The 24,474-nt window shown below is 36.2% G+C and overlaps 1 protein-coding gene across 5 annotated transcripts in view; it reads left to right on the forward strand.

The window, feature by feature from the left end:
* Positions 1 to 24,474, forward strand: part of LRBA (LPS responsive beige-like anchor protein) — a 367,896-nt gene that overhangs the window by 278,043 nt on the left and 65,379 nt on the right. The gene's annotated exons all lie outside the window — the stretch shown is intronic.

The raw sequence follows: 24,474 nt of genomic DNA on the forward strand, positions 1-24,474 counted from the left end.
AAATGCTGTGTGGCCTAGATTCCTGCAGGAAATAATAGATGTATCATAGTAATCACAGAGAATATTGGGTGGATTTAGTGTTTCCCTTCATCCATATGTATGTGCAAATTTTATTTAAACGAGATATGAAATGCAGTAACATTTAGCAGGACTACTTGGCAAACCATATTGAAACTCAGCTTTTGATCTCACAGCTGTGATGATAGGTGATAGGTAGGGGAGGTAGCCTGACACATCTGTGAGCTTGGCATGTGCTGGTGCTTCAGAGTAACCTGGGAAATGCAAAGCTGTGTTCTTGAGTAGACTTGTCAAAGGCTCGTAGTGGCCTTGATCTCTCACAACTCTGGTGTTTTTCCTTTTGTGTTAAAATATACCTTTATTCTATTAGTTGCAGATTGTGCTTGCCCCCACTGTGAGGTTATTCTCAATCTCCCACTTCCTCCTTGTCTAAGATGTTAGGTCTTAATTTTTTTTTCTCATTTCAAGCCTTGGGCCAGGTTTTTCTCACCCTCACCTCCCTACCTGCTCTGACTTACCATTCCTTCATTCTTCCTTCATTTCCCAATCTGCTGCTTGTGTCTGCCTTTCTTGCAGCTCTCTTTGATATCTCTCACTTGTGTAATATTCTCAACGTGAACTTCTATAGTTTTAAAGTATTAATTGTACAGAAAAAAAACTTGATTCTTTTTTTAAGGCTTAAGTGAATTACAAAAGTAAGAAATAATTTATAAAGTGTTGTTATTAAAGTGTGCCAGACATTATCCAAATGCTGTCCAGTATTACCTAAAGGGTAGGACCTACAGCTGTAGGTCCCTGATACTGTTCCTGCAAATAAGATACCAAGTATTGGTTGGTCTGGTAGCATTAAATTTAAACCTCTGTGCCAATGAATTACATTGAAGTACATTGAATGAATTACATTGAAGTACATATGGTGAATTACTGCTTCTGTCTGACATAGTTAAACTTATCCTGGTGGTGGTGGGCCTGGCTGGTGTGGATGATGCCCTCTGTGATCTGCCACTTTTGCAGTGGAATAACACCGAGAAAATTACATGCAAATATAAAATTGCTTTTCCTTGTTAATACTTGGATTGAATGCCATCAAATCAACAGTTTCTTTTTCAAGTGGAATAGTCGTGTTTAGGAACTAACACGTGCTTAAAGCTCAGATCCACACTAATGTGATCAAGAAAAGCTTGCTACAGTGTGGCATGGGCTGATGTATTCAGCTGATATTTCCTTGCTGCCTCCTGGTTCAGGCAAAATAGGGATTACAGTATGCCAAGTGCTCATTTTGAAAGCTATGACACACAGATATTTTTTTCCCTTTGCATTTGAGTTTACCTCTTTAAGTCCCCAGATCTTATACAATGATTGGAGCTCATGAAATGCATACTACTTTGATCTGTGACCTTTTTGTGGTGCTAATCGGGTTCCTGATATCATTATACCTTGCTCATTAATCATATTTCCTGCAGCCCGTCAGGCAGCCAGACAGCCCAAGCCCCTGTTTTGCAGCCTTGTGTTGGCAGGTTTCTGTTTTTCCAGATTATTACAGTGTCATACTTTGGCTTCTCATAACCAGACCCACATCAAACTGTGTGCTACAATTAAAGTCAGATGGTCCTCAGGTTGAGCAGGGATATTCTGCTGCAGCTGTCTGTCTTTCTGGAACAGAGCAGCACAAGGAACAGATGATATGTAGGACAGTGCATAATAACAGCTTGTACAGTACTGGGTCAATAGCAGGGGTTCAGATCATTAATTGACAGGCTGATAGCTGATTTAAAAGTGATTTCCAACCTATTTTTAATTCTATAAAGTGTGTGTGTTAATTGAAATAGGTTGTTGCATTCCGTCTGCATTTGCTCCGAGAGGAAAAGCAGAATGGTGTATAATTAAAACTGGATTTTGATTGATGGAATGTCATCATGAGCTAAATGGTAGCATCAAGATGTCATTCTAAGCAATACAAAGAACTCCAAAGTGCATCTGTTGCTTCTGCATATAGTTGGTATTTTCTATTAGGCAGTGATAGTACAATGTTTTATAATAGCACAAATCATTGGGGAGGGGAGGTAGGGTATTTTTCTCTGAGACAGTCCAGATTTTGATGGAAAAGTGTATTTTTGCCATTCTGAAACCCTATTATACACCGCTAAAGCTCAGGCATGCTATGTTTAGTGACATGAACTAACTGCTAAGACATCTGAAAATATTTTTCAGGTTACACAGGTGCAGCTAACAATAATTGTATGATTGTCTAAATGATCATTTGTGATAATCATTATCATCATCACAAGTCATCGTCATGTGAAAATCTAAATCATCATTTTATAAACACAATACATGTGTGATGAGAATTATAGTAATAGCTTAATAAGAGTGAAAAACCCACAGGCTTTTAAACAAGATAAAACTGTAATTCCTCCCCCCAACAAAAAAGAAAAATCTCAAATGCAACATGCTGTGTTCTCCTTACTTTACTATTTCCAAACTTTAGGCATTTAGTATCCTAATCTTTAGGATATCTTTAGGCATTTACTATGTGAGCAAAGAGGAGGATACAAATCCGATTTTATTTATTTGATTTTATTTATTTTATTTTATTAAGTATCATCCGATATATAATAAAAAATACCGAACAACTTTTGGTTTTCCCATGCTTCTGAGAGACCTATAGGAAATAGGAATGGAAAGTGAACTTGGGAGAATATACAGAGATAGATGCTCAGATGTGGTTTGGATATAGAAATCCCAAACAAAACCTTTAGCAGCAGTTGTCAGACACTGAAACAGACATAACCTTTAAAACTTAGGTTTTTGTGACATCTTTTTTTGGTTTCACATCTTAGTTATGCTAGGTGCTCTCCTTTAGAACAGTTTTCTATTTTAAAAATTTAATTTCACGTGTAGGACCTAGGGATAATTACTGCATTCAAGCTGATAGAAATTTTATATTCCCGTTGTATCATTCATAAAAAAGCAGACATTCACAGAGACCAGGTAAAACCCAGGGAAAAGCCCTATGCTTCCCACAGCTAAAAATCCCAATAAGGAAGTTCTGTTCTGCATGGTAAAGTAATCTATTTTGTCCTGTCATTGAAAGCTGGATGTCTGAATTGGGAAGAATTAATTTCAAACTATTAATCAGCAGATAATAACTAAATTTCACACAGCTTTGATGAGCCTCAGCTTTTTGAAAATTAGATTGCTTGGATGATCATGAAGTCATTGAGGTCTGTCAAGACAGCTTTCCACAATATATCTCAATTTAAGTATTTTAGTGCTTTATTGCAGAGTTAGTCCTCTCATGATTAAGGATTTATCCATTTCATTCAATGCTGGGGAAAATGCAAGACAAATTAGAAAAGTGATGAGATTACTGTGCTGGACTGAAAGTTTTGAAATCCAATTTTCAAATAATTGAAAATGTAGTGTTTGGAAACTGGGATACTTTCTGAAACAAATGAAATGCTTAAATATATAAAGATGCTATACACAAAAGTAACCGTGGCAGAAAAGCAAAATAGAGAGGAAGGGCAGTCATTTACCCCAATACAAATTTTAGTGGAGCACAATGAATCAGTGTTAAGAACCATCTGAGGTAAAAAAAATCTCCAGTGAGAATTAGAGAATCATTATCAGCCGATATGGGGCATTACTTTTTAGTACAGGCAACTCCACCTTATACCAGGCAACACTAAAAAGAACATGCCCTGCCAACTAACACACAACAGTGCTCAGAACTGCAGGTTTTGTGAGCTGGGTGAAAAAACGAAACCTGGTTTGGAAAACATTATGCTACTTTCAGTCTCTTAAACCAATTCCTATTAGTCAAACATAGATACTGAGTTAAAGCCTGTAACTTGGAATGTGCAGGATTTTTTTGTGTTGAAGAAATCTCTCTGTGGGATTTTTCCTGCTTCCACAGCTGTATCTTTGAAACTGTGTTACAGCAAATCGTACCGTAATGTGACATGAACTATGTGAATTGAACCAAAATTTAGAAGTGGAGATTACTAGTAATAGATTTCTAGACTCTTAGTTGTGTATTCCTAGTAACAGCTGACTCATTCATTATGTTGAAAACATTAGAGAGCAGGAAAAAGGGTAAAATGTAAACCAGGCTTAACCAGCAACATCAGAGTTGTTATCTGTGCAGCACCTACTTTGAGATTCTGGTCTTCATTTGGATGTGGTCTTAAAGAGCTGGAATGCAGATGGAGCTGTGTACACATCACTGATGAAGATGCTTCCAGCAATCCGACCTGACGTGGGATATTCACAGAATTTGAGAATTTTGATATCAGTTCTTTCAGACTCTTTCAGACTCTGATCCGTTTCTGGTATTCGGTGATTTCTTGTGGCTTTTCTTTGAAGATTATAATCTATATACAGAACAAGATTTATACAATATCCTCTGAATTGGGTATGTTTATTAAGTCTGCAAGTATTATGATTTTTAGAAAAAATCACTTTCATAAATTAATATAGAAAAGATACCTATAAAAATAATCTGTAACTTTGCTTTTCCTGACAAATACTTTTATTTCTATGCTACAAATGTGCATAATGCAATTAAAATAGCTATATGTTAATGTAATTAAATACCTATATGTTTGAACATAACTATTGCCAGTGAATGTTAAAGAACCACGCTACGCTCATTTTATGTTTTTTCAAGATGTAACTATGAAAAAAGTTCGATGCAGGAGGTAAGGTTCCTTGTATCAGGCAAAATAAACCTTTCCATCCATAGAAGTCTCAGAAATGTAGCAGTCTAGTTCCAGTAAGGAATAGCATTTTTCAGCAAAGCTGGATGTGGAAGGTCCAGTCTGCTGGCATATTGGATTTCATCTATATAAAAGGTTGATATTTTTTAATTCTTTTTTCCCCCCTTGCCCCTCATCTGTGGAAACAAGGCAGTCCTGGGAAGCACAGGGGCTCCACTGTGTGTGCACTTAGCAGGCAGAGAAGCACAGGGGGTCTCTTAAACAGTTGAAGGGAATGTAGCAGCAGGATTCCTCCTTTCCTGGAGAAGTGCTTCCATGACTGCAGTGTGCACTTCCAGTGGCTGTCTGGTTTTCCCTTTCCGTTTTTCCGGAATGCGGAATACCAGCACCGGTTTAAAGCTGTTGGGTTTTGCATTTGAGCTGTGGTGCATTTGTAAATCTGTGTTCCTGCACCTCTCAGGGTCATCTCCTGCCAGCTCAGCACACATGTGACAATTTCATCATCTGTGTTTGTGCAGGGTTTTTTGCGCTTTTATAATTACTTCCTAAAAGTTAGAACATTTGTTGCCTTTGACATAGAACCATTTGTGTGCAGGCTAGAATCAAAAAACCTGGATTATTGTAAGCAGTCTTTTGATTTAATTATATCATGTACAGATCTGATGATTGGCATAAAAAGGGAGGGGAATGAGACTTTTTTTACCCACTCTGAAGCACTTTATTCAGATCTAATATGAAGATAAGTGTAGAGTAACGTTACCAATGCCAGCATAACCACACATAGGTGAAACTGGTACAGGTGAAAACCTAATCTGTGGGTATTCTGGAGGAAAAGTTAAAAAAAAATCATTCAATACAAAACATTTTTGAAAAGTGAAGAGGAAATATTTCTAAGAGAATGTGATATATGGCCTATTAGGAAAGATTCTGAAAATCTCTGAATAAAAAATGCAGACTAATTTTTCTGTGTGTACAATTAACTCCCTTTGTATAAGAATTATTTATTTTTATTGAAGTGCCATCTAAGAAATATGGCCAGAAATTCATGTTTATTTAAATCCAGTTTTGTTGGAATAGTGGCTGTATTAATTTTCATATATGAATTGTTATTGATTTAATTTGTAAATAAGACTGCTATATAGAGAGAGTCAAATATATTCAAGAATATGAGGGAAGTAATTAGAAATTAACTCAAACTGTGCTTTTGAACAGAAGGTAAGGATGCTGAAAGCATTCAGTTTGGGTTGCATAATAGAACAAAATGGGCTAATACTGGGAGATGGGCTTTACATAATATATGTGATGGAATACACTGGAGAGATGCCTCTGTAGGATGAAATTAATACATAGTAGAATATAAGTGATGATGGAAAGAAACTGTTGGGTTTTTTTGTCTTTTCTATTAAAACAATAACCTAGATAGTGGATCATCATTTGCTAGTCAAAAGCACTGATCTATTTTCTATCCATTCCAGCTTTGTAAATAGGAAGAGAAAGCAGAGTTTTTAGTCTGTTCTTTCCATAACATTTCCTTCTTTACATCTTGTTTGCAATTCCTACTATCTCTTTAAACTGTTTGCAAGTTACTTTATAGAAATTACAACCAAACTCTGGAATTCAAGAATGTAAACAGTGTAAAATTATTTTTAAAAAGTCCACACTTGCTTGCATTTCAATAATTTCTGAAAGAGGGATAGATGCCAGTCTTCCTGAATGAAGAAAACTTAATGGAATCATAGACAGTCTGTCTTTGCTAATGTGGAAAAAAATAGTTAAAGAAACTGGTATCAAAATTTGCCACAAATCATAATTCTAAAAATGTAAGCTCTTGAATAAGGCTAGCCTAATTCTCTCATCTTTACAAAAGACCCATAACCTATCACATTCTAAAAATAGTTTTAATTAATTTCTACTTGTTAAGACACTACACATTGATGTGTAATGGGTCTGTCTTAGTGAAGTCTGAAACTAAATGAGGTGAGCAGGAATAAAACTAAAATGTACAAATATTTTAAATCAGAGCAAAATTAAACAAGGAGATGAAACAGTAAGAAAAGCCTAGATATATGTATAAGACTCAAAAGGAAACAAAGCCTAAACTAAAAGTATGAACTTTAAAGAGAGTGATGGGGTATGCAGATTTTCTAATGAGGTGAGAAAATTTACCATAGCAAAGATAAATATTAAAACATGGAGGAGAATGTTATGCAGTTGGGAAAGATTATAAAATGTTGAATAATAACACAGTTTGAGTAGATACAGTTAAAAAAAAAAAGTAGAAAACTGAAGTATGAATATTTGCTTATATCCAAAAAAAAAAAAGATGATTGGAAGCAATCTAGACAATTAAATTTGCTTTCAGCTCTTTTGTTGTGTGATGTTGTAGAACTGTGTTTGAAAGCGAGTCCATGGAGGACATTAAAGTTATTACTGTGTGAAATGAAGTGGGAAACAATTGTGCTGGAGCCACTGCCCCATTTAACAGGTGTTCACTAAATCTGTCTGTCTTCTCTTTGTCTGTTCTGCAAATGCTGTGCCTGGGCTGATACTGCTGAAAATGTATCAAGAATTTTGATTAACACATAAAAATTGCTTCACAAGCTTGGTAGTAGTAAGGGAAGAAAAAAAAGTTTGAAAGACATGGCAGTTTCTTACCCTCTTTCCTGAAACTTACAGTTTGTGATTGGAATTTGCCTTGCAAAGAAATAGCCAAGTTGTTCCTCCTTTAAGGAGGTCAGGACTTGCATATAATGAATGTACTGGTGAGAGACCCGGTAGGATATGGTGTTATTTGATTTGTTTTGGTGTCCATTTATGGATCATAGGGGAAAACATGCTCCTACTCCTGAATTTGGTGGATAACGCAAAAGAAAGTATTTGTAATAGAGTCAGTGTAGAGAAATTTCCATCTTAAGTATTGGAAAAGGAAGTGAGATTTTGGTAATATTTGCATACATGGAGCTGTGGTTTTCAGCTGAAGAAGGGGAGGGGTTGAGGAAACGTGGCCATCTGTGCCCTACATGGAAGGATACAAAAAAAAGTCAGCTGAGGCTTTGCTTTCAGTGGTTTTCCCTGGCAAGACTCCACTCCTGGGATGAGGAAGAGTAATGTTGCTAAAACCATCTGGAGTACAGAGAAAGCTTATGACAATGATATGGATCTAGGAAGAACTCTAGTATGAGGAAAGAGTTTCTTGTTCCTAGAAGGAAGGACATAAAGAGCATGATAAAAGTTCGCAGTGTAATGTATAGTACTGAGAAGATACATCAGAAAATGGCATTCTTTATTTTGCAACATGAGAACATAAAAGTTGTTCATGAAGTAATAAATTTAACTTTGCTACAGGCCAATATTTTTCAAAAAGTTTGTAATTAGACTCTGGAATGTAACAATACTTAGAAATCAGAGAGGGACATTTATACAAATAAAAAGATACTTAGTTTTTTTGTGTGGTACAAAATATGTAATGTGAAATACAAGATCTTACATTCAACAGTTAAGACAAGCTCAGAGAAATATATGACAGAAATAGTACCCACATTTTCTTGCTCTAATAAATAGAAGTATCTTTTTCTTAACCTTACTTAAATAATGATGTTTTAGTCATTAGAACAGATCTTTAAGATCTTTATAAAGAAAAATCTGAAGAAATGATTCCAAAACTTCACGGATGTAGCTTAGGAGAGCTCCCCACCTCTTCTTCCTATTCCTCACCAAATTTCCCCAACTGTGTGTTTCTTCAGCAACAGATGTTTGTGAAGCTGTGCTTTAAACTGAAATTACATGAAAAAGCCTTATCTCTAACAGAAGTTATTATTTTAGTGACTTGATTTACAAATTTTTCTCCCACTGATGGCACTTGCACAGAAGAGGGCACAGTCAGCAGCGCTGCAGTGGAAGTACAAACATTCTGGAGCTGAAACCTCTGAAACTGTTTGCTCTGTCGGAGTTGTGTCACTAAGCAGCAGCGAGCAGTGTGGGCTTGTGGAGCTAGGCAGGCTCTGTTTAGCCCCGTTCCTGGTCCCAATTTGATGATAGCAGCTCTGTGCTCTGCAGGGAGTATCACGCTGCTGCCTGAGGAAGGGCAGTGTCAGGCTCCTGGTGATTATGCGCCTTTGCAAGAGCAGTGGGTGGAAACTGATGGAAAAGGTTACTGCACCCCAGCCCATCTGCTCAGCATCAGCCTCCTGCTGGATGGTCCCTCACATCTGCCAGTTGTTACCCTTTAATTGGAAGTTCGGGTTCTCCTTTTGGTTAAAGGAGAGGCCAAAGTATAGCCCATCAGTCAAGAAAAGAGAATGTACTTGGCAAAAAAAAAATGTAGGTCATGCTCGCATGAGTCATAAATGTACTGAGCACTTGGTTGCTTTGGTCAGATGGTTTGTCCACCCATAAATGATAAAGGACCATTAATTCTTTTTACAGTTTCTCTTTGTGAAGGAATTCAAGCAACCCCAGATCTCTTGGGTTGTAATTTTTTTCTCAATCTTTATTAGTTGAAAGGCTGCTCATGCTAACTGCAAACTCTCCCTTTAAGTAAATACTTGCTGAACTGTATTAGTAACATTAGTAACATAACTATGTATTAGTAACATTTGTGAGGTATAGAGTCAGCTACAGAATCAAATCCAACAAAGGGCCAGTTTAATTTTCTTATTTCATTCTCAAATAGCACGAATACTCTATACTCTGCAATTTAAACCAATTGTTCTGCTTTTGAAGCCAAGGACCATTAGTAAAAATCATCAGAGCTAGAGTTTCTCATGCTTGTGCAAACCTGATCCTTTCCAGGTTAGTTTAAGTAGTTAAAGAATGTTTTGGCTGCCTATCTAGGATCAGTTTGGCTGAAACGTGTTAGGGAGCATTCATTTGCCAGTGTCTGTAGCAGATCTGAGGAATAGAATTTTGGAAGGGGGAAACTTTAATAAGCAACAGAGAGCAGGTGTATCTTCCATTAATGTAGCTGCTTTGTAGGAGGATAGTGGAGGGTACATCTACAGAAAGATAATATCGATGTAACTCGGAGGAGGCTCTAGAATCAAGACAGCCTGGCTTGTTTCTCTTTTGAGAGAAATTTTCTTAAATTTAAACACTATTAAAATTCAAACACTAAAGTTTCAAAATAAATCTCCAATATAAAAGTTATATGAAATCTCAGCTTTCTTTTTTCTTCATTGTGAAATCTTACTTCCTATTTGGATTTTATTTAGGTAGACTAGTTTTGTTAATAAACAGCAGCAGCTTGTTAAGAAACATTAAAGATATTAATAATAGCAAAAGTATAACTGGCGTTCAAATAGGTTGTAAGCAGACAAAATTCTGCATTGATAAAGTGTCATAATATGTACTCTTGTGAGGTCCCTTGTGTTTCTCCTTATCCAAATGGAAGGGATTTTCTAAACTACAGCTAAATGTTGGACCTGATCCAAGGTAGTTGTTAGTGAGAGTTGAACTGGGCTCATAAAAACATGAAAGGTTCAGCAGCATGCAAATAGTTCAGAGGAAGTTGATTTAAAATATTAGGAAATTCAAGTTGGTTTAGTTTTGCAATGTGCAGAATGAAAATAATGCTGTAAGCTTCACGTATAATGTTTATTTTTAATTAATAAAACCCCTAACATTCTCCATTGTTTAAAGGAAAAAAACCCACACACCAAAACAAAACCTGTGTAATTGTTTTGAGGTTGTTCCAAACCACATGCTAGAATAAAATAGTGCAAAGCATCTTGTTTCTAAAAATCTGTGAAAAAAATATTGCAAATGTATAGCAGAAGAGTCCTTAAGGGCAGTGAAGCCTCCTAATTGTTACTGACATTATCTCTTGCCATCTGCTTTCTGAGGCAGAATAAGAACTTTGTAATGAGGATTAGGAGTGTAGAATGGTGGAAGCATGCTCCAGGAGCTGCTGGAGCATTCTCTGCTTTCATAATAAATCACAGGGTAACTTCAACAACAGGCTTTTCATAATATATTTTGCCCAAACTAATAGAAATAACCCAAGAATTAAAATTTGTTGCATAATCTCAAAGATGTTTGATTTATAGTCAGTTACTTTACTAAGCCTTTCTCTAAGACACTAAAACACATGGAGCAGCCTTTACTGCATGGACTTGGATGTCTGCACTCATATATAGGAGGATGTCAATGTCCTCCCTTCAGACTGATGCAAGCCCATCATGCAGGCATACCCTTGGGCTGTGTGTACACCAAAATTAAACTATGAGTAAAAGCCATTCCAAAGCTGCATGCAAACTTAGCTCACAATATTTTAAGCCTAGTTTTGCTGTCAGTGTGGACAGATCTGAGCTCTTAACAGATTTTTCGCAGATTGTGTTCCTTTCTGCCTTTATTCTTGTTAGTTGAACTGTGCCCCAGTTGCAGTTTGCCCTGTGTGGATTAGTGCTTTAGAATAATTTTAGAAGAGAACAACATTGAGGTTCATTCTTTTGGGTTCAGATGTTTCTCTCCCAAATATGGAGGGAAGTTCCTTTTGCATTTTTGTAACTATAGGTGACTACTTAATGAGAAATCTTGCTTTGTGCTGAGATTCCTCTCATGGGATGTGTCATCTAACCTAGCTGTGATGCATTTATAGGCCCTTGTACCCAAGGTGTAAGGTGTGTGCTGACTTGTTTTTGCTACCATTTTGATATTGTGGCTATGTAGGAGACTGACATGAGCTGGGCTGTGCACTTGAAATGAATAAATGCTGTATACTCAGCATCAGTTTTGTTTCTGGCTACATCAGCACAGCCACATTAGTTCAGTTTTATTTCCAGTGCTTTAAATCCTGCTGATTTGGATTTGTTTTATGCCCCCTTGTCCTGCAGCATATATAAACATTATCCTCAGTGTGGTTGGGCTGGTGATGGGCAGGCGTACTCAGGGATCAGATAAAACTGCCTGGCAAGCTGGGTCTCACCAGATGGCCATCTCTGTTTTATGTCAGTTTTGTCACTTCCCTAACAAGAGCAAGTGTCAGTGCAGAAGGAAGGTAAGGAATGTATTCCATTGGTGTTCCTTTAAGTGAGCCACTGGGTTTCCTAGAGATGGGTGCTTTTTCTGTAATCACCTATCTCTGACTGCAACATGCCCCTTTTTCCTTCTCCTTTCATCATGAGGTTTAGGATGTAACAAGAAGTGAGAGAGTAAGGAAGGAGGAAAACCCAATTGAAGTAGTCCCTAAAATTTATGTTTGTCAGGGGCAGTTACAGACTGCAATGAAATGCCACTTATTGGGGTTTTCCAGTCCAAAGATCACTTTCTGCAGGGGCTAAAAAGGGTAGTGTCACATGAATAGTGGCAGTGGAGCTTGCTGGCAGAAAGCTGTGATACAGGCAGCGAAGCAGAGAATTTCACAAGAAATTAATCTGAAACTACACAGAGGAATCAACAGATATGGCCAGATATGTTCAGTTTTTCTGAGGGGTTTTTTTTGTGTGTTACTATCTGTAAATACAAAAATGACAGGGATATGGGTGGATTGATAAACACTGTCTCCAGTGCTCCATGCATGGACCTCCTAATTCAGGAATCTAAAATGAAATCTATTTGCTATCTTCCTGAAATGTTAGGTTTATGTACTAGGTGTGAAGTTTGTAGTGAGCTCTAGTAACAGCTAGAAGATTAACACAACTTTAATTTCCACAAAGGACTCAATCCTGAAGTATCTTCTTCTAAAAAAAGGTGCAAATTTCTTTTGGTAACAATACTTTTTGGGAAATGCAGGTACTACAATTAATTTTAACAAGTAAATTTTGGACATAAACATTCAGATAGCATAAAAAGCTGGAATTCTATTCTCAGTAGAAACATTAGTGTACCCTTACAATCAGAATGGCTTGCAGCCTCTTATATGTTCTGTATAATGTGAAAGCACTAAGATTGATAAAAATAGTCTTTCATAGTTTACAAACTAAAGCCACTGTGCTAAAATTTAGAACTTAATTTCTAGGTCACAGGTGGTGTGATTTTACTAGAAATATCTTTGGATTGCATTTGCTACTAGATGAATGTTGCTTCTGTTTTCTTTGTCCTTCAAAATTCTATTTGGGATTTAAAATGTTAGAATCTGTGAAATTAATGTTCTTATTTTCAGGAGATAGTTGCATTTCTGTATTACCTAATGTAAAATTGTAGTGGTCTTCGTTAACAGAAAAGGTGACTGAAAGACAAGGCATTTTTAATATGGTGTTTGAGAACAGAACTGCCCCTTTCACTTATCTGATCACTTCATGCATGCTAGCTTTCCATCTTTCAAGCAGTGGGCTGTAAGCAAATTTCAGGAATTTTTTATGTTCTTGGAGAAGGCTGTACATTTGTGACCCAAGGATTAGTAGATAGAGGGTAATACCTCTTAATTTGGGGTCATGAATGCTTGCCAGTCATGTGCTGACCTTACAGTCATTACATGTCTGAATTCCCATCCTTCAGTTGTTTGCTTTGCTAGCTGAAGGGCCTTCCCACAAAGGCAGCAATAGGAAAACATTAAGATAGTGTATTTTTGTTGTGAATTCTCTCAGAACCGTGGTCCTACTCCAACTACTGCTTTGGGACTTTTAATGAGACTGGAAACCAACTGCAGACTGCATAGAGACATATTCACACACTATGTCATACTATAAAGTAGTCCTCTTTTTCCTTCTTTGGAGGGTTTGTGGAATAAGTTCCTGAACTTGAAGTACTTAAAAATCAAAATGAAATGATACCTGCATCCAATGAATACATTTGCCTTCAGCTAATGCTTCAACACATAATGTCTAACTAAATGAAGACATGCTGTTGTTTTATGCTGACTTTATATTCAGTCTAGAAGATGGACGGAGCTAATTTAATGCATTGCTCTGTTCCCTCTCCATACTGCTACATTTATATAGCTTCCAACCCTATTTATTGCATGCTGCTTGAACTCTCTTCTAAAAAAAGCATCTTACATGTTTTTTTTCTTTGATACGTACTCAGTAGTATCTGAATCATCCACAAACATTACCTTTACATGACCTTCATGTGGTGATGCAAATGTACTATTTCTGTTTTATAAATGCAGAGGAGACAAGAGATTCTTGCCTATCATCCCTGCTAACTATGTGTGTCTATTTTGAAAGCATTAAGAGGTGACATTTTTCAGAGTATTAAGCATTCTGCAGATTCTGAAAGAAAAGATAAAATGTTGGTTTTAGTTTGGGTCAGTTCTCATTTGCTTTACCATTCAGCACAACAGACAGTTGTGTTTGTATAATGGGGTGTCAAGAAGGAGAGTCTAGAAATGGTGTGACAGGGCAGAAACTGCTTAAGTCAATATTGCAGCTGAAACCTCAGCAAATCTTACCTGACCATGAAATCTGGTGAAAATAATTGTGGAACTAATCACACTTTGAGAAAACTTTGTATCAAAATGGATACCCCCTAAAAATATAGGTTGGTTAATGAGTAGTTAGTGTTGGGTTAGTCCTGCAGCAGGGATGAAACCCATCTTTCCAGGACAAGCTGAGTGTGATGCAAAAATCTTTTCTCTTTTAAATACACTGAAAAATACTTGTAAATGAGACATAAAACTCTTTCTCATTTTTTAATGTGGTCCCAATATCTACAGACAGAGAGGCTCTGATAAAGATCTTACCAGTCTTTCCATGACACAAATAAATGGACTCTGGATTTCCAATATTATTTATTTTTTTGCTAATTTGAAGGTACGGATTTTTTTATCTATGCCCAGTATGATTATTATTCATTCCATGTGTAGATAGGAAGAGAGAAGTTTGCTCTGAAGACCAATGTGATAAGAAAGTGCATTACCAAAAAAATTGACATTATATATATACACATATATATATATATGTGTATACATAGATTATATTTCTGAAGATTTAAAAGTCATGTTTGCCCTTAGGTATGACTTTCTTTTAAACTTAGAAGAAGTATTCAATATGCTTTTTCCCTAATGGGGTAAATATACATGTAAACATATGTAAATATGGCTAGGTATATCCTTTTTTTTGATCTTACAGATTATATGAGGCTGGTTTGTTTTGATGTTCTGCTTTTAAAACCAGAAACTCCTTTTAGGTATTAGTGGCTAGTTGTTTTGCAGTAGCCTACCTACATAAAGGATTTTTCCAAGAACAATGTGGAATTTATCTCTCAGACTAAGTAATATGCAACGGGGCAAAAGAGGGTACTCTGAGACCTATGCTGTCAGTGACATGTTTTCCTGGGTGAAATCTGATTTATGGACTAAAAGTAATCAGTGGGCTTCTGTTAACAGCAATAAGCACTGCCAGAACAAGGAACTGAAAAAAGACAATGAATCTGCCAGACCCTGACTACAGAGGTGAATGTTCCACCAGAAATCACAATACTCTGGAATTCCTGATCATTTCAGACTTGCAGTTTTGTGGCAAAAACTCTTTAGTTGCAGCAGTTAAGAGGTCAAAACTATTGTAAAAGTTCCAAGGTCTCTTCTGTCACATAAGAAAGTATCTATGGCAGTGACTTGCCAGCAGTTTGGTTTTTTTTCTGGGACCCCATAAAATCTTCCATTGAGGGTACATTTTCCTGGATAGCAAATTTCAGCTATCAAAGTGACAGTAAGCCAAGACTTGCCTTAATTACCTTTTGTGGTCTCTTAAAAATATTTGGTAGACCAAAGGCATCTGCAAACCACAGGTTGAGAACCACTGATTTAAGGAGGTGGCAGTAGTTAATTGTTCATGTCATTGTTAAAATGAGCATCAATTCAGTCTGGGGGATGAACTGTCTTTTTGCTGTGACTGGTGATTATGGTTTTGTAGTGGTATAATTGCTAGTCTAGTAGAGGTAACTAAGGTTAACAACAGAGATAAGTAAATATCATCAAATTATTTCCTGCCTTTAATCCTGGTGAGATAGAAAATATATCAACAAATCCCAACAAACCTCCACATTTATTATTGAAGGGGGATGTTTGAGCTTTACTAATATGAGGCAGATCACATGCCAGATAAGCCCTAGTAAACATAATTTTCAGGTGATAGTTTGCTTTTAGAGGATTATCCCATTAAAACTTGTGCAGGGTTTTGGAGCACAGCTGTAGGAGCTTTTAATAACTGTCATAATTCTAAAGGTTTTACTTATTTGTACTGAATGTGGACATGTATGACATAATTGCTTTGGCTGGTTGAAAAATAGTGTCTATTGTAAATTGTGAATGAGTCTGTGGTCTGCAAAAACAGCTGTAATAAATTGTAAGGTATGTGTTGTGCACGCTCATTTTCCAAAAAAATTTTGAGTTGTTACAGCTCAGAATTTGTTTTTGGGGGAAAAAAAAAAGAAGGAGGCTTTGAAAAAACAGGCCTTCTCTGTTACTGAATAAAAATGAGTTTATGAAATTGGAGACGAACATGTGGTTATGTTTGATAGCTTTATTGTCTTAGCAAATGTTGAGAGTGGTTAAAAAATAAAAAGAAGAGCAGATAGATATAAGTACCTAGGAGGTACATCCCTAACTTCAAGTTTCCTGCTCACACAGGTGACATGCTGGCAGTGCCTCTGGGCACAGGCTAAATGCTGATTTGTCTGGGACATGAAATCCTGGATCTTGGAAACCAGCAGAATGGAAGGGAGTGTTGTGTATGCCCCTTGGTTAGACAGTCACTGTCTGAAGGACTGTGTAAGAAGGAGATTCACTTTGATTAGTAGAGCACGAGAAAGAAATCATCTTGCAGGTGAATATTTCCAGCATTTGTGCTGATGCTTGATGCTGCAGCAAGAGAAAGTGGTTGTCATTTCTGCAGGGATGAGCCTCAGATCCCAGGAAAGCTGCGGAGCACCCAGTCCCTTGGCAGCAGTTACAGCCGTGCTTCTCCAGACATTGTGCAGGATAATCAAAACAGTGGTGGCACGTAATTTACTCAGAAGTATTTTGTTATTTAGATGGCTGTGGAATGACCAAATCCAACTGGTATGCAGGTGGTGATCTGGTAGTTTGGAAGCAGATGCAGTTTTATAATGCAGGTTTCAGTTCATATATGGGAATGACTTAAAACAGCTATATTTTTTTCCTAGCAAGCTATAAACGAGTCCTTGGTTTGCAGTTGTATTCAATTATTTTAAACCTATTTACAATGTATTCTATTGTAAAGCCATGACCTTTGATCTCCAGAATGGTTGCATGTCTTTTGTGGGAAGCAGGAAGTCTTGGGGCAAGTGACACTTGCAGTGCAGTTTATTTTACTTAGACTGTGATTCGCCCCCCTCCCCCCTGTTTCTAGAACTGAAGACAAATTTCTGTTTCTATTGGATTATAAACAGGTTCTGGATAGCTTCAGCTGCTGCATAGTGCAGTGATATTTTAATTTGCTGGGTAGACATGTTTACTGTGTACTGTGTAGTTTATGAGTGTTACCATAAATGAGGTAATCTTGCATCTTGGTTTCCATGTGTGAAACATTACATGAGCTAATGCAGCTGTGCCACTGCTTGCTGGGTATTAGTAGACTTTATTTGGACGTAAAGTTTATACTGAACTACTTTAAATATTTGTGCTAAAACTGGTAGTGCTGCTTTTTTGATGTGTTTTATATGACACTGACAGATGCCAAGTTTCACAACGCAGTGTAAGAATGTACATTCTGCTTCATGCCACATTGTTCTCAATAATGGAGATTCCAGAGTGAAATAATATTAATGACAAAATTTTTAATTTATGTTCAGTTAGTGTTTCAAAGACTGGTTTATATTAAATGTACGGAGGAACAGTAGCTTCCTAGCATACTGTAGCCGTCCTAAAAACACACACATTCTCTCCAAAGCCTGGATTTGGAATCTGAAGTGACACATGTGGGTTGTTAGAAAAGAGAAAGTTGATTTTTACTCCATGTTTGAAGGAATACATAAAGATTTTTCCATAGTTTAGTTTAGCCTACCAACATCTTGGAATCATCATGTTTTATACAAGTCTGTGTTTTTAGCATCTAGGGCTGTAGTCTTCTTACTTAATTAAAAATATTGCACATTTTCATTTTATGTAGCTAGTTAGGAAGGTGTAATACACAGTAAGCTATAAAATATGTCAGTGTATTTTGCTAACTCTAGTATTAACACTTGCATGTAATTTCTTGGGCTGAACTTAATTTATGTTCTTCTTGATAAGTCAGAATAAGGGACATCTGTGAAGCACATTTAAAAAGACACTAAAATTATTTTGTATGATTAAGTACTTATTTCTAAAGAAACTAAAGAAACAGGTAAATATATTTTCATAAGCCACATTAAAAGGGCCTTGTCCTGCTGAGGATGTGTTCTGAAGATCTCCAACACTACCTCATGATATTCTCAGAATAGAATTGTAAATTATTGTGACACGGAAGTGCATCTTTAAAGCACTTAGCTGGAGAATGTAACCAGTTGCTGTTTTCCTCCCTATGTATGTCCTTTGCTTCTTGGTCTTCATCCCTTATCTGTAACTTCAGCTTCTCCAAGATATTCCTTGTGACACTGCAGCTGAAGCAGCTCCCCCAGTGAACTGAATGGTGTGTATACTCTGCCTCAGCAGATCCAATGACATGGACATTATGGATATTTTCAACTTGCATTATGAGTATTATGAATATTCTTCTTCATGTGTACATTAAACTCGAGTTTCTTACAGTAACTTTGCTCCTTGTGTGTATTAGTTGTTTTGTTTAATCAGAGGAACGCGGAGTCATTTGCATAGTCAGAAACAAAATTTCTGTATGGCATGGTTTTGATTTAGATTTGCCAAAACTAGGAATTGTCTAAAGGAGAAGTCTTTGGAATTTAGATATTTAAAAAGTGTAAGATTGCTATGCATGTGGAATAAATGAAGTCCTTTATAAAGAAGAGAAAAGTTTTTGAAATCTTACTATTGTTAATGTTTGCATTGAATACCCCTGTGTGTGCAGAGATTAACATAAGGCTCAAGTCAAACCTAGTTGCTTGTTTTCATATTTTTATTAATTATGTGCTTTTTACCAGCTGTATTAAACAGTTTGTTTCCCTTGAGTGGAACAGCAGCTGTAAGACCTTTGAAAATATTTGTTAGTGTACGTCTCACTCAATATAAGGTGAACCTTACACTGTTCTATGTAGAAAGATCTGTAGGTTATATACTGAATTTAGTCTACAGTCCATTTTTACTTACAGATTCCAGTAAACTTTTTCTTTAAGATTTTTGCATTTTTAATCTCCAGTCTTTCTCACTTTAAATTTTGCCATAGTTTGTGTTTTTCTTTAGGCTGTTGCCTTGAAATTGTTAGTTTGCTGAAGTTTAAGCTTTTATAATTCATCAGTTTCCTAATTAAACAGTTTCTGTGGATAGACATTAGAAAATATGAACTCTCAAGCCTCAAATTTACCTAGGCAATTAAAAACTACATTGTATTTTGAGGCCCAAAATTTTTGGTGAAGATTTTCACCTCTTAATTCTTGCATAACTGGAAAGAATTAATTGTGGCTTTCAGGGGCTGGCAGTGTAGTCCCTCTCCTTCCTCTTGGTTTTCTTGTGCAGACTTTCTGGAGGAGGGAAGGTCTTTCTTTTTTTCCTCCTTCTTCCCCAGTCCTGACACTGTAGGTGCTGGCCAGACAGGATTTGTGCCTGGCAGGCACTACCATGTTCTGCTGAATTTCCATAGTTAGGCAGCCACCATCGCTTTCTGTTCCTGGTAGTTTTGAATCTTTTCTCCATTTGAAGGTTTTTCACTGGGTGCTTGAGCCTTGCCCACACAAGTTTTGTGCAGAACTAACTATAATGTTATTGTCTAGTTGCAATGAAGTGGCTGGGAAACAAACACCGAAGCACAAGGCTTAAACTAATGATGACAAACGATGAAGACAAACTAAGATGAAATTTCTGTCCATAAATGAGTCACAAGCTTTTCAGAAATCTCCTTCCTACAAGCAGCTTTATTTTTCCTTTTGTGCATAGAGTATGATACTGAATTTCTCACATGTATTCATGGCCCAGGACCAATAAGATAATTGTAATACTTAAAAATTAATAACAATTAACAAGTTGATTTTAAAAACATTTTGCATTTTAGCATTTTTAGTCCTCTTATGTCCAGAAAAATATTTTGCCAATATCTTAACTTTCAGCAGAAAGAGATATAATTATGTCAAATGTGGAGCCATGTAATTTTAATTGTCATCATGTCATGATAATAATACTATTTCCCACATACATATTTTCATTTTTGCAGGTAAAAGGTTTTTGTCTTCATCTACATCTCTGTGTGCACACACTAAGCTGGACATTTTTCTTGTCAGTTTCTTAGTATTTCCAATAATCATACACTAAGAATTTCATTTTGGCTTGCAACAATAGGGCTTTTCATAGGTAATTTGAAGGATAAATCAGTAATTATTCATTTAATTGCCTAATAAATCATAGCACATTTCCCTTATTTTCTGTAATTCTGTGCTAAATCTTTATAATGTGGCCTGGTATATTTTTGTAAAGAAAACTAAAGGGCTTGTTTAGTGTATGTACAGTGCAGGAATGACATAAATATGTAAGGCCCTCGAAGGTGTTTACTGTGTTATATGAGAAGTCTGTCCCTGTGATTACCTGCTTAGGGATTTTATGAATGTACATTTTAAAGGATGTATTGAAGTTTTAGATTTTACCACTATATCATGTGGTATGTATATATACATTTATTTAGTATGTAAATATCAGGAGTGGAGCTTGCTCAAGCTAAGACAAATTTACAAAAATGCTGCAGTAGAACTTTCTGTAGAAATCTTTGCAGTTGTGATTCTGGTTGTTATAGTAACAATTCTACAATTTTGTTAACTTTCAGAGCAGTAATTTCTTTTTTTTTTTTTTAATGGTGAATGAGGATTTATTCAAACACTTTAAAATTCGAGAAAGGTATTAGGTAGCAGAATATCTTTATATCATTTCCATCAATGCTGCAGGTTATGATATTTAATTTCCTTATGAGATAAAGTGTGGATCATTTTGTATCTTTTTTCTCATTTAGAGGATGAATTTTTCCAAAAATATTTAATGAACGAAATAACATCAACATTACCATAATTAAATGATGAATAAAAACCAGATTAGGTACAAAGGAATGAAATGTAGTCTAAGTCACATCTTGTCTGTGGAACTGGCCATTTTATTGTTTGTCTTCATGAGAGGAAACTGGAGAGTATGGTTGTTACAATAAAAATTGGGATTAACATAACTCATTTACAAGAAGTTAAGGCATGAATGACTTTGAATTATAAGCCTAGCAAATTCTGTCATCTCTGTGGCAAGACCAGTGCATCAAGTCACCAAAAGACTTTGTTCTGAAAGTTTTCTAAGATGGAATTTTTATGTGTGTGTATTTCCATGTCAGCTGATCCCTGGAATACACTCAGTATTGCTCTAATCAAAAATGTGTTCTGAGAGACAAGGAATAGTTTTTTTTTAAACTAAAACTTTACAATTAATTATTTCATGAAGCAACTTACAACATTTTCTAGGTGCAGTGACTATAGCAATATTTATATTAATACAGAACAATGTTTCCAGTAAGATTTTAGTATGTGTGCATGCAAGCTAAGCAGTGGTAGGACATTCTATATTATTACGTTTCATATAAACAAAAAAAACCCACCTGCATGGGGTGGCTGCATAAAAGCCTATTATTTTAACGTTTTGTTTAATTATAAAATGTCCACTTGAATTTACTTACATCTGGGGGGGAAGGCTGGGGGTGGGAGTGGAGTATTTAGAGACTTGAGAACACTGTGAGGTGAAGGATTAATAAATTACTTCCAGCATTACATTAATAAACAATTGGAATATTCTTCATTAAGGTTGATGAACTCAACCTACAGTGCTCAGCCATCCTCTGTGCTACTCCTCAAATTAAATACAGCAAAAATTCAATGGGACCAGTCAGAAAAGTTCATTTTACTTTGTTTTGTAGCAAGCAAGCACACCCTGTCTAATCCTTGTGTGGCAAGAATTCTCTTGCCAGCTTGTCACGGAACAAGCATTTTCCTAATGTGACTATTTACAGTTATCCCAGGTATTTGATACTTTCATACCAATAATGGAATAGAGAATAAGTTCTTTCCAAGGAGCTCTAGCTATTTTTTATTTGATTTTCACAGTTTTCTTCTTCATTTATTTCAGTCTTAAAGAACAGAATCTAGAACTGAAACCCAAACATTTGATTAAACAAACTGGTAACTCCTTGAAACATCCTCCACAGAGGTGTAAGGGAAAACAATTTCCCCACATTCACTTTCCACATGCATCATTATGGAAATGTGCTATGTGGCTTCAGTAATTTACAAGTGTGGGGCAAAAAAAGAGATTGCTATTCAGGAACACAGCTCACTGCAGCCATACTCCTCCTAATGAACTGTTTGATGAATAACTCTTATCCATTTGCCCACTATACCAGTCCTGAAATTGTCCCATTGCTGCCACCAATTTATTTTCTGTGGTCATCATATTAAATTGTGTTGTATTCTGTTACAGTGCAATGGAAGAGAAGTGTGAAGAGGGCTGGAGTCAATCATTAAGATACACATTTTGAGCAAAGATTGTGTCTGTTCTTTGATTGACAAGACTACAGTAACATTTGTGCATCATGTACTTCTACATCTGGGTTGTATTTCTGGTTCCTTTTCTTCACTTGAGTTGGAAGTTCTTAGCAAAGCTGAATATACAAAATAAATATAAACCTCACTGCAAAGATGGGTCCCTCAGAGAGAGAGGGAAAGAGGAGAAAATGATTTAATGCAATAATGATTTTAGCTATACACAGGCATGCCTTTTTTGTCTCGATTTGTTAAATTACCTGACATCTCCATGTGTAATTTAAACAAAATTTTGTTCTCTAGTCTTTCTTCCTTTTGAGCTATCTTCTCAAGGAGAAGGATGATGAATGGAAACATAAACATAGCATGAGAATGTGAGCTAGTTCCCAAACATTTCAGTGGTTTTTATAAACAACTGGTCATTGTTACCTTTTGCTGGATTACAGTTTCCTTTAGAACAACAGTGCTCTTCAGCTGCATTACAAAGTTGATTCAAAATGTTTTTGCATAGCTGCTTAAAGGCTTTAATGTTTAAATAATGGTTATATAATTATACATTGTTTAAACAATTAGCTTTTAAGGCTAGCAATAAGCTCACATTTTATACACATACTACCAAAAAATGATAATGAAACTGCATTTAAAAGATATGAACTGACCTTAGAGTGAGCAATTGTAGTTCATGGACATTTGTTTCAGTTTTAAAATTTGATTTTTAATATGTTTGTTGGACATTTGTTTCAGTTTTAAAATTTGATTTTTAATATGTTTGTTTTCATTTGGAACATGACTGGTCATTCCTGCCATTCTCCTGGGCTGGCCTTTGAACAAAGGCATGGGCAGCAATGGGTTTTTCACCTTCTGAATCCCATTTCCAGCATTTCCTGGTGCATTGTGTGTCCTCTTCTCTGTGTTATGAAGTGTCAGCTTGCATCTCGCTGGTTTACACAGGCACAAAATGTTGTCTGAGGCTTGAACTTAGTGCCTTGGAGGGGCAGGATAAACATCACAGCATTGTTAGTTGTCCCCTAAGACACTGAGGCTGCTGTTGATTTATATTTTGAAACAATCAAAATAACAGCAATTGACACAAATTAAGGTAATGCTTAGTCTTTTAGCTTCTAAAAAGTGTCTTATTTTGGGTCTACTATTTCTGTTTAAGCTATGATTTGTTTGCCTTTCTAAAATAATACAGGATTGCATTTGTACTCTTCCGGAATGGCATTCATAGAGCGATTAAATTAAGAATTTTTTAGATGCATAACAGTTTATTACAGTAGCAGAAAGTCCAAGGATAAAAAAGTTAAATACATTTTGTCTATTTTATAGAAGCATTTTAGAAATCATGTTTTACAGGCGCACTATGTTTTCATTTTAGATACTGTACAGCTTTAACGACTTTCTAATTTATACAATTTTTGTTTCATTGTCAAAACATTTAATTATATCATGTCTTGAAGGTGTAAAGCTGTCAAATAAATCAGAGGCTCAGTATAAACATTTGGTGAATTGCTTTTGCTACCATACTGTAGTTGTTACTGGGCGGTTAGTGGAACTTTTTAAAAGCATTTACTCAGCAGGTACAGGACAGGAGTGGCACAATGAATTGCTGATTGCTTGTAAAACAGCAGGCAGTAATGCCCTTACTCTTTGGAACTCTGCTTTGTAAAATCAAGTGGCAAGATAGCATGGCACAGAGAGCCAGGCACAGCAAATGTGTTTTCCGCCTAAGGGCTGCTGAAGATTGCCAATTCTGTTCCCCCCAACAAAAAAAAAAAAAAGTGTAATTGCTGGTTTCACAGTGAATAAAGTAAAGTTCCCACCACTAGAGGGAAGGGAATGTGTTCAGGCTTTATAAAATTTGGCAGCATGGAAAATGGAAAGGTTTCTTTTCTTGATGAAGGCCTTAATAGCTGTATTTAAATAAAACGAAATTTAAAAAAACAAACAAAACTAACGAAAACAAAACAAACGAAAAAAATAGACAAAAAAATCAGACCAACAGCTTGCAGGTGCTTTTAAAATGTTTAACCTCCCTCTGAAAAGAGAAGACCTTTTCTTTTTAGTCCAATATTTTGTCGCGGTGTCAGTACAAACTGCGGGCTGCCCAGAGCCGGGTTTGGATGAAGTAAATTAGTTCTACTTTGAAGCTTTTCTTCTCTGCCCCTTTGAGAGTGAATGGGGAGGCCCT

This window comes from Parus major, chromosome 4 (assembly GCF_001522545.3).
Source record: "Parus major isolate Abel chromosome 4, Parus_major1.1, whole genome shotgun sequence".
Classification (NCBI taxonomy): Eukaryota; Metazoa; Chordata; class Aves; order Passeriformes; family Paridae; genus Parus; species Parus major.